This window comes from Pseudopipra pipra, chromosome 3 (genome assembly GCF_036250125.1).
Source record: "Pseudopipra pipra isolate bDixPip1 chromosome 3, bDixPip1.hap1, whole genome shotgun sequence".
Taxonomy (NCBI): domain Eukaryota; kingdom Metazoa; phylum Chordata; class Aves; order Passeriformes; family Pipridae; genus Pseudopipra; species Pseudopipra pipra.
Genome location: NC_087551.1, coordinates 19958214 through 19969506, shown reverse-complemented (window position 1 = coordinate 19969506; position 11293 = coordinate 19958214). Strand labels below are relative to the sequence as shown.

At 37.3% G+C, this 11293-nt stretch overlaps 1 long non-coding RNA gene across 1 annotated transcript; it reads right to left on the bottom strand.

Moving 5' to 3' along the window:
• Positions 1–867: 867 nt before the first annotated feature.
• Positions 868–9745, bottom strand: LOC135411055 (uncharacterized). Its single transcript, XR_010428972.1, has 3 exons — positions 9553–9745; positions 3475–3558; positions 868–3157 (listed from the first exon to the last, which is right to left on the bottom strand). It is a non-coding gene; the product is annotated as an uncharacterized LOC135411055 (long non-coding RNA).
• Positions 9746–11293: the final 1548 nt, after the last annotated feature.

Here is an 11293-nt window from a genome sequence, read left to right as displayed (position 1 = left end):
AGGCAACCACTGAAAATCTAAGGACCGTTAAGGGGGAGAGGGCCAGATCTTGTGTTTCTGTTTTCTTCCATGAAATGTGGTTTAAGGTCTTAATGGACAGTTCATGCATTTTTACTGATTGGTGTGTAAAGCCAGCTGAACTGAGTCTCCCCTGCCTGTGCAGCAGAGCTGAAAAAGCTGAAGAAGCAGAGCTGGGAAGACTTTGCATTTGCCTATTTATTGAAAAGAACAGATATTAATAGGAGCAGTTAAAAGGAAAATATCTAATATCAAACCAATTAAGTTTATAAGCATCCTTAATGACTGTGATAAAGGCATTACTATTCAGTGCAAAAACAAATGGTACTAGATTAAGTGCTGGGCACTCACATTTCAGATGATGGTAGTAATCTGAATTTCTCATTACAGAATTTATGCCAGAATAAGACTTGCCAAGGATGATTTAACTATTTACACTGTCAAATTGACCTTGTAGCTCATAGAAAGGGAGTGTTGATTGTAATTTCATTGTATTTCCTTTCAAATTAAGAAATGGGCAGAGTTTCAAACTATAAACTCAAATTATAATGAAAATCTTCTCTATTGGTAGCTATATTTAGAAGTGGTATATCCCAGCTAATATAAACTAAATAAGCAGTTTCTTCTTTCATTGAAACCAAAGGTATTTCTCTAATGATAAGATAGGACTTGCTTAGAAAAAGGATGCCATTATCTTCTGTGTGCTTTTTGCAGTTCTGCTTTCCCAGAATCTAGTTACAGTGCAAACATTTGCTTTTCTTATCAGTTTTGTTCTGGAGCAAACAAGGTCTTAAGAAGTCTCTCAAGGTGACAGAAGGATATAAGGAGAAAAGAACAATGGTGGTATAGTTGAAAGAGGAAGATATAACTGTTTAATTTTCTTTAATTTCATTATACTGTACACAAGAACCAAATAAAACAATGTTTAATTCATACAAAAGGATAACTGAGTGTAATAGATATGGGTAAATATGTGCCTTAGACCCATAACTGTCTAGAAATTTTAAAACTTTAAAAAAACCCTTTTTTTTAATCGCAAAATTCATGCATGTCGAACATATATCTTTTAAAATTGGACTAGAAATATTGACAAAAAGTGTTCTGGAGATTGTGATAGAGAAGCCTGATATAATCTCACTGTCTGTTAAATAAACACAGTGAATGTTACTTCTTGTTTGCAGTTTCCCTCCTATAGGCTGGTAGGCTGTGTGTTGTGATTCTTCTGAAAATCTTCATGCAATGCTATGGAAACAATTTGATATTTATAGCGTATGATTAATGTTTTATTTGCTGGTAAAGTCTCCATCACCAGATTTAGCTCACTTTGCTTACTTAGAGTTTAAATAACAAGGTACACCAACAACTATTTTTAAGATTGACATCAAGCTGAATATGAATGTACAGTCCTTCAACTAATGAAGCACATTTCATGCTCCTATTGAAGGACACATTAAAGCAATACGGCTTTTTGTTATGCAAATGCAGTTTCTGCTCACTATTCTGTACAGATACAATCCTACACAAACTAGTCATTTCAACAGTAGAGAATGTGATTAGAAAATCTGAGGGATAAAATTCGTGAAAAGCAAGAGAGATTTTTGGTGACTTTTTGTACAGGTAATTCAAGTGCAAACAGTGAAAAGATTTCAGAATGATAGAAAAACCGTAGGTGTTGTTAAGTGAAAATTTTCTCATATCACTGCTACATCTGTTGCAGATTCTCCATTACAGGAATAATAGCATTGTAGCAACAATGTAGTGATAACAACTTTGTTATCTCTAGAATGCTAAGAATATGAAAATGCTTTGCAAGTAAATCGTGACTGAGCCATGACTAAGTGCAGTGTGTGTCCTTGACATGGTCTGTCATGATTTTGTGCCATTCAAGATGATGCAAGTTTTTTCTGCAGGGTTGCCTACCCTCTGCCCAATGTCCCCACAGCAAAGTGCAGAGAAGAAAGAGTTGTATGGGAACAGTGCAGTGTTTGAACCCCAGCTACTCTTTGGTGTCTAGAGACACTGACGCCTTTGCTTTCTGTCAGAGGCTCCTATACTCAGAACAGAGGCCTGAGAGAACAAAAACTGCTACAGGTTTGTGCTATGGGTGTGTTTCTAGCGGACATACCTCCTGCCCTTTGCCAACCCCTGCTCCAGGCAGCAGTGTCTGCAATCTGCACGGTAGCACTTTCCTTACTGCCTGGAAGGAAAGGAGCCGTACTTCAAGGAATGCATGGATTTGCGGTGAAGTTATTCCACCATGTGCCATTTTTGATCAATTTTTGCTTTCTCCTCTACTCTGAATGTTATTTATTATGTCATGAAGGCCAAAGTTTTAATGGCCAAATGCAGCCAAGGGCTGAATTCTTGGAAGAAGTATGAATAAAGAGAGGACAAATTGTAACATGTGGGGTGTGAAACAGAGTAAGAGGTGAAGGACTAGCAGATCCCAGAGTGGGGAAGTATCACATACTGGATGGTTGATACTGAATTCAGTATTCAATATCTGAATACTGAATCTGAATTCCTATTCTGAATTCAGTTCTGGTTTAAATAGCCTCAGAATATGGCAAGGTGTAGAAATTATTTTTGTTACTAGATTTTTCTTATTCTCACTTCATAGCACCTTATTTTTTTGCTGTTTCCATCAGAATGTCTGTAGGCATGAGGGTGTTGAGAACAGTATCTTCATCCCCTGTGGGCTCCAGCTTCTGGACCTGAAGAATTTCTATTATTTCCCTTCTAAACACACCAAACAGGGTGAGACAGACTCAGCAAAGACAGTATCTGATGCAGGAGGACCAGGACCTGCAGTAAGTGAATTAATTGTATTCCACTGAAAGCTTAAGAAACTGTAGTGCAGTACACAGATGGCTCAGCAAGAGACATGACTCACAAAAACTCGGTACTGATTTCAAAAACCTGCCTCCAGAAGGTTTGTTCCCAGTCTTTGCTGCTCCTCAGAGGCACTTTCTGCAACAGGATGCCCATTCCTCTCCTCTTGTTTGCTCAGAGTCAGACTCACCCATATGCACCACTGTGGAAGGGTTTCAGCCTGCCTGGTCCCTGCTGTGTCACTGGACTCACCTCCTTGTTAGCTGACTTGTACCTCTGGCACCATTACTTCTTTTGCAACAGATTCCTGAAACCACAAAATATCAGGGATCAGGCAGTGAATTATAGTAGTATATGTACCAATATTGAAGAAGGCAAATACTGTGATAGTAGTAATGTTAATTCTCACTTTGTGAGTTAATCTGAGTTTAGAGACTGTTTTTGAATCACCCATTCAAGAAGGTCTCCACATGGCACTGCTATCTATTAGTTTTATTTTTTCTTGCCTGGTTTGTTATGGCAAAGTAAAGCGGAAGCTGATTTATTTTAAGCAAATTAATTGGTATGGGAAGAGGGGTGGACATTTGACACAAGAGTCTTCCAGAGCTCTTCAATCAAACCTACCAAATGTTGTAAGTTGCTCAATTGCTTTCATTTGTAGTCTCCACTTTTCAGTGACAGTGTGAAATACGTTCTCTGTTGCCATCCCTGCAAGAAAGACAGGGATGTACAGTAGTAAGGCAAGGGGAGGTCATCAAGATGACAAGGGGTCTGGAACACATGATATATGAGAAGAGTCTGGGAACTGCATTCATTCTGTCTTATCAGGAAAAATCTGATTGAATATTATTTTTTGCTCTTCCTCTATGAAATGGGAGAGTACAGACAAGGTAGACATCAACTTTCCTCAGAGGAGCACACTGACAGCTGTGCAATTAATGGATAAATAGATATGACTGGATATTAAAATTATTTCATGTTCTGATAGTTAGACATTGTTGAAAGCTAGTTTGACCACAAAGAACTTAAAGTTACACTTACACACTGATATTCATATTTGTTTTTTTGACACCATTGTAGATGTGGTCTATGAATCCAGTAGAGAGTAAGAAAAATAACAACTGTTTTTTATTAAGAGCAAGAGATTAAATGAATTCATTGGACCTGAAACTGCATGAGTAGGTGAGGCAACATTCCAGTTCATCTTAGTTCCAAAATACGCCTTCTCACACTGAATCTCCACAGCAGGATATGAAATCACAAACATCACATCATCAGAACAAATGCTCATTGCAAGATCGTGAAGGCAGGACACCATAAATCAACAGCTTCTGAGAGCTGCTGGGTTTGGACTTTTCTAAAGACAAATGAAATTTTTTATGGCCTGTCATTTTAAAATGAACTCAAAATAAAGAAAATAAAAATGTGACCATGCAGAAACTGTAATTTAATAAGTGGACTTGGCTAAAAAGCAAAATATCCCCCCTAAAATGCTCCTGTAAATGGGCTGTGATTCAATAAAATACTGAATCATAAGCTTAGCTTTAAGTCTAATTCCACCCTGGATCTACAAAGAATTGAAACACTTGGTTAAAGTTCAATAAGAATGTATCTCTTTTGCTGTGCTGAACACATTAATTTGTATTTTTAATTAATCCACTTCAGACTCAATCACATCTATCTGTGTTTGCTTGCAATGCACATGCACACAAATGAATCTCTAGCCATGTGAGTTGACCAAAAAAGGCTTCCATATATATACAGGTGGATATTGGCATCAGCTGGCTTTTTAATGTGTTAACTCTGAGTATGTTTATACAGCACACTTTGTGAATTGAAAAATGCAATATCTCCCAGAAACCTAACAGCAGCAGAGCTCTAATTTTAAGTAAAGTTGATTAGTATAGATAGTGTAACAAATATACATTCAGACAGAAAAAGCATTTGAGAAAACTGTGACTGGCTGTTTGGTATCCCGCTGGCACATGCACAAAACAGCCCAATACAAGCAAAAGGTGTTCTACTGTGAAAAGATTAAATGATTCACTCAGCTCTTGCCATCAGTTATTTTGTCCAAGATAACAGCCTTGCTGTATGTTGTATAGATTCTCAGTGGAAGGTGCCAAACTCCTCTTATTTTAGTATTATTAGTGTTATTACTGTTCTTCTTTTGTTGTGCAGGGGTTTGTTTTTGGTTTCAAAACACTTGATGCTGGGTGTGGTAGGCAGAAGCCATCACCCTGGGAAAGAGAGTTCTCTGTGTCCCTGCAGTTTCCAGAAGTGGTTGTTATTTTTTTTCCCCTGGTTTCACGAGGACCTTTCTGCTGTCTGAGTGCTCAAGATTGCTATGCACCACATCAGGACAGTATCCTGGACAATCCAGTTCCTGCCTGGCTCTGCTTCTTTGGTTGTTGTTGTTTGTGTTGCTTAGGGTACCAAGTCATTTCGGCTGCAGCTTCTCCTTTCCTGTGCTTCTCTAAATTCTGCTACTACCTCCTGCTGTAATCTTGTACTTATAAACTAAATTAATTGCTGCTAGACAAGCCAAATGAGCCTGCTGGCGAGCAGGCAGGGCACTGGCCATCTCCCTAGAAACACCCTCTGTAAACTGAAACCATTTAACCAGCAGCAACAAAATCATTGCACCCATTCTGACATGTAGACTCAATTTTTCAGCAGAGACGTAAGCAAAGAAAAAGTTTTCTTGGGATAATGGATTTTGGATTAAATAGACCAGCCTTCGGGGTGTCAGTTTTTCTCAGCTGGTAACGAATCCTCAAATCCCAAAGAGTTTATTTGAAAATGTACAGATGGAAAGGCAAAGAGAGGAGAACATATGCAAGTTTGTGCAGTTGTTTTTTTCTAATTTACACCAACATTTTCATATGGGTAGGTGCTCCTGAAAGTTAACACTGAATTTAAGATGCCCCATTTAAATTTTAACAATCTGCATCAAAAAAATAAGTCATAGGCGAGAAATTGGCAATGATTTCAATAGAATCTGTCAGTTTACACCAGGTGAAAGTCAGGTTTTAAATTTCTTAGCCTCCACTGTTTCTTATAACCGCAGCTCTGAGTAGATGGTAGAGTAACGCAGATCCCCAGGAACTTAGGGATGATGGATGGTGTTTCTGTGGAATATACTCTCTCTCTCTCTGAGCTATAAAGCATAGAAAAGGAATGTTCCACCAGTTTTTTAGGAATCTGGAGGGCTTCTCTTCTTCCTGGTGTTGTGCATATGGAGAAGGCATCAAATCAAATGTCTGTCATTCCTAATGGAAAAATTCCCACTTACCTCAGTATTCAGTAGGTCACCTTTAAGACATTTGTGTAGTTTCACGAGATGACTCCAAAAAAATCGAGGAAAAATTGGTCCTCTTTTGTTTCCATTAGAAAAGTGACAATAAAGCATATTTTTTTTCAATAAGTTCACGTTCAGCTAGACTTAAATAAATAAACTGCAGCATTACAAATCAGTCTGTACAAATTATAATTTAACTCACTGTTTGGTGGTTGGGCTATTTTAGCTAAAAGGATACCTACAGAAACGCTCCAGGGAAAGTCCTAAGAAGGACATTTTTCTCAACCATAATCAGAGAGAAAAGCTATCACCCGGAGTGAGAAAATTTCAAGTATTCTCCTCTTCTGCTTGTAAATTGTTTCATTATTTATTATTTTAACTTTTTCAAGTTTGGTCTCCACAGCTGAGAAGAAAGAACCTCTAGAAAATCATTAGCTTTATGTGCTTGAAGATAACATGCCTCGCTCCAGTTTTACAAGATATTCATGACTGAAAACAGATCATGATTTCTGAATGCTCCTCTGTTCTCTGCAAGCTCAAAAACCTCACAGTTTTGTTTGCACATTCCTTCTTCTAGGACCATTTTCTCTCCATCAGGGTACTATATTTTCCTGTAAAGCTCTGCTTTAGGACTTCTCAGGTTGATGTTTCAGATAAAGATTAGCTGATCCTGCCAGAAAATGGATACAAAACTAGCACATGACTTCATCTTTTTTACACAGTTTGTTTTTATGCATAAGCCTATGTAAAATGTGGGCACAACTTCTGTGTGAATCTATGAGAGGAATATGAATGCATGGGACCTACCTGGTTTGGAAGAAAAATATTTTTTTTAAATGAAATATGAGTACAACACACCAAAAGCAAAAAATATTCTTTTTTCCATGAGTTTCAACATTCTTTTGGCTTTAAGATAAATGAATGCTTACAAAAAAATTATGAGCAGAGTCAAAATATAATAGTTTAATTTCCAAGAGGAGTTTTCAGATGCTGTCCAGGGTTTGTATTCCGAGTAGACAAGAGTAGTGTGTTTTGGTTTTGCCTGATGTGACATCCTTGAGACTAGATGCCAAATAGCACATATGAAAGTAAACCTACTGTTCCTTAGAGCCAATATAATTTACTAAGCAGAAGGGGCAGGGAAATATGCTAGATGAAAATAATACGGAGTAGATAGAAGAGGAAGAAAAAGAGAAACACTTAAAGGAGATTGACTTTTTTTTTTTCTTGTAAAGTCATTTGGCCATTTGACAACAATGTACTGAAGCCCAATATGGCATAATTGTACAATGCTTATTAGCTGCATGTTGTTACATATACATTATATGTCATGTCATCCTGTTCATAGTCACTGGATGACATGAACTTGTAGAAGAACACTGCAGGCTTTGGACTGGTAAGGTAACAGCCCTTGCAAAAAACCCAAAACTACTTCCTCCCGTTGTGCCTAAGTGTAGTCCACTCTCAGGCAATATTATTTTGGCAAAATTAATTTCTTCCTGTGTCATTCATCATTCAAAGATATTTATATGAGATTGGGCTTAAAAGAGGATTTTTTTAAAGAATAGAAGAAATGGTTCTGAGATAGAAAAGACTTTGTCATACTACCACAGGATAACTAAGGTTGGGGGGACATCAGAATATCGTTTAGTTCTGCCACCTGTAAGCAGTGGGATCATTGATCAGGTCCAGTCGGGTTATTTATGGCTTTATTCAATAGGATCTTCAAAACCTACAGAGATAGACACTGCACAACCTTTCTAGGCATCTTGTTTCACTGCTTAACTGCCCTCATAATGAAAAATGTTCTTTACAACCAGGCTGAACACTCCTGTTTTAACACACACCTGTTAACTCACCTTCCCATCATGGAAGATGGTTCACTGACAAAAGCTCAACCCTCTCTTCTTGACACCCTTCCCATTAGTAATGGGAACAGCTATCAAGTCCCTCAAAACTGACTCTCCTTCAAGCTAAACAGCCCCAGCCCTCTAGGGATGAACTACACAGGAAGGTTAATCGGTAGATAGGCAAGAGATGCCCTTGCTTCCTTACATATCTCATTAGATGTGGCTACAGATTTAGACAGCTGTGGAAAAATAGGTTAGATGACTGGGAAAACCCTGTTCAAGTAACTACATTTGAGAACTCTATGTCTTCTTAGTACTTCAAGAGAGAAAGATGGATCATTTCTTCCACTTTACAAACTGGGATGTTGGTCTCCAATGAGCCAAGAATAAAATCCAGTTCTCCTGGAGAACTTGGGTTGTCTTGTCTATCTGAGTAAATGGAAAGATAAGCTGTCCTCTAGATTTTGTTCCAGTTTAGGATCTGTTTTATTTTTAAAGATCCATATCTATGAAGTTTTTGAGAGGCTATTAGAAGACTAACACACTGTTCATGGAAAATCTTAAAAAATATTTATAACTCATGAAAAATTAACAGATATGACAGAAAATTATCAGGGAACACATTCAGTAGTCAAAGCAAATGATATAATTTTGAGGGGCATATGCTATATACTGCACTTTTATGCTCCTTGAGAAGACTTAGTTCCTGCTGTGACTGCAAGTCTCAGTTCAAGCTTAACTGTGAAGTCTATTCACTGCCATAATAAAGATCAGCCTTGAACTGCTCTCACTCCTTGAAGACTTGAGAACTGGTGCAATTACTTTGTCTTTTAATTTATGGAGTGGTCACACTGAAATGTTTAGACAATGAACAGCATTGCCTCAAAACCACCACCATTCCTGCTGTTATTATGCTGATTTCTATAGACTCTTTTCTCCTTACTATTGCTAAACAACAGAAGATTTTTAAAGAGTATAGATTTTTTTCCTTGCAGGTATTTACATTATCCCACTTAATTTCATCAAACTACCTTCAAAACTTAATTTAGCTCCAGAGAAACCTCTGTATGTATAGGCTTTAATATATCACTTTCCTCATCCAATTTGGATTTTACTGTTTTCAGATGCACATTAGTCTTACTATGCAATACAAAATGCAGAAATATAGAGTGGGATTTACTTTTGCTCATCATCTGTCTCTTTAAATGTCATCGTGAGAACACAGTTGTTTAATAGAAGGCTTAATGCTTAAATGTAGATGCAGGAAAGTGCATAACTTCACAGAATCACAGAATCAACTAGATTGGAAAAGAAAGATGAGTCATCAGTGGAAATCAAGTGGAAAAGTGAATGTGAAGGACAGCAGGAGTTAACAGATGTCAGGGATATATGGCAAAGTAAGAATGAAATTAAAAGCTTATGAGTCACAACAAACAATTAATTAAAGGTATGCACTGGCTTACTGTGGTACAAATTGTTACAGATGCAGTGCAATACTATACACAGTATAGTCTATATTACTGTGATTTGTCCATTTCTATAAATACATACCTCAGTTCTTTTTTTCAAAAAGAAGAGTGACCACAAGGAAATGTAACTTCAGCAGGTGGCTCTGGCCTGTAATGATAAAAAACACCAGGATTTGCCTCTCCCACCCCTTCGCTGCTGACAGCCCTCACTTCCTTCCTCTCAAGCCAGATTGGTACTACTTAGACAACCCATGCTACCTTCAGGATCTGCAGAGGTGAGTGGCCTCTGCAGGATGCCATGCAGAGACATCCTTCATGTTACTCCAAAAGGACTGCAGTGTCATGGAACATGAGCAGCTACTTCACAGTTAGCCATGAGGATAGGACCAGGACCATTAGCTCAGGACTGAAATCAGTGTGCCTGACCTCCTGAGGACCCCTCAGGAACTGGGTTTGAGGGAGGAGTCTTCAAAATGGCTTTCTGTTTTACCACTCTGTGTCAAGCATCCTTTCACTGGAAAAAGGAGACAGATGCAAATACTTATTTTCCACATAGATTTACCACAGATAGAGGTATAGACATAAGTATACATACAGATAAATAGATAGATAAGTAGGTAAATAGGTGTAGATTAGATGTAGATAGATAGATAGATAGATAGATAGATTGATTGATTGATAGATAGATTAGATAAATATAGAAAGAGGAGGAGAAAAAATAAGGCAAAGATTTGCATCAGCTACAGCTTTTTCAGCCCCCAGAGAGAACTATCTGTGAATTAGATAGCACCTGGGAGGGATAAGAACATCATTCAGCCCCAAAATGTTATTATAGTGTTATTATTGCTGCAAATGTTAATATATAATCTAAAGAGATTTCTTTAATCAGCCAGATCTAGAGAAAAGATATTTGTTCAGAAACTTTCTAGATAACTGAAATTCAGCTTTTTACCTTGCTGAGCTAACTATATTCCTACTCTTCTTGTTACAGGATGCATCTGGTTTGCTCATTACTGTGCAAAGAGTAACTGTTATTGTACCAGACAGTAATCCAGATTACAGATAGGGAGGCTATCTGTAATCATCATTTCCATTTCTCTCTTGCTTTAATAAATACTTCTCCATTACTGCCTCCACTACAACAAGAGCAGCAGCTTTCCTCACCATTGAATTATATCAGTTGTGATTGCATAAGGCAAGTGGCTGAAAATTTTCAGAAAAGCTGGGTAAAAATTTTTCCGTAGAAATGATTTCTGGTGGAAGATGGAAGTTGTTCTCTTTTTTTGTTTGTTTGTTTTGTAAGGAAAAATACAATATCAGCAATGGGTGTTGATGAGAAATCTGAGAATGCATAATTTTGAACATCATGGAATCATAGAATGGCCTGAGTTGGAAATGACCTTAAAGATTATGTAGTTCCACCCTACCTACTGTAGACAGGGACACCTTTCACTAGACCATGTTGCTCAGACATCTATCCAACCTGACCTTGAACATTTTCAGGGAACATCATATGGAAAGGTTTCATTTAGATAAGGAACAATATTTTGATTTTGTCATGACTTTAAAATTGTATCAGGATTGTAATTTTAATATTAAAGCTGCACAGTGTGTTTAGTGAGAATATACTACTAGTTACAATATCTAAGTTATTAAAATGTAATATACTACAGTGTTTCAACATGGTTAATTTAAAAAGTATTAACAAGGGAATTAATGTCACATGAAGCTGATGCTATCAAAATGAAACACTTCAGTGATTTTGAAGCAAACTTTTGTTCACAGGGAAACACAAATATTTTAGTTTTATTTCTGAATCAAAT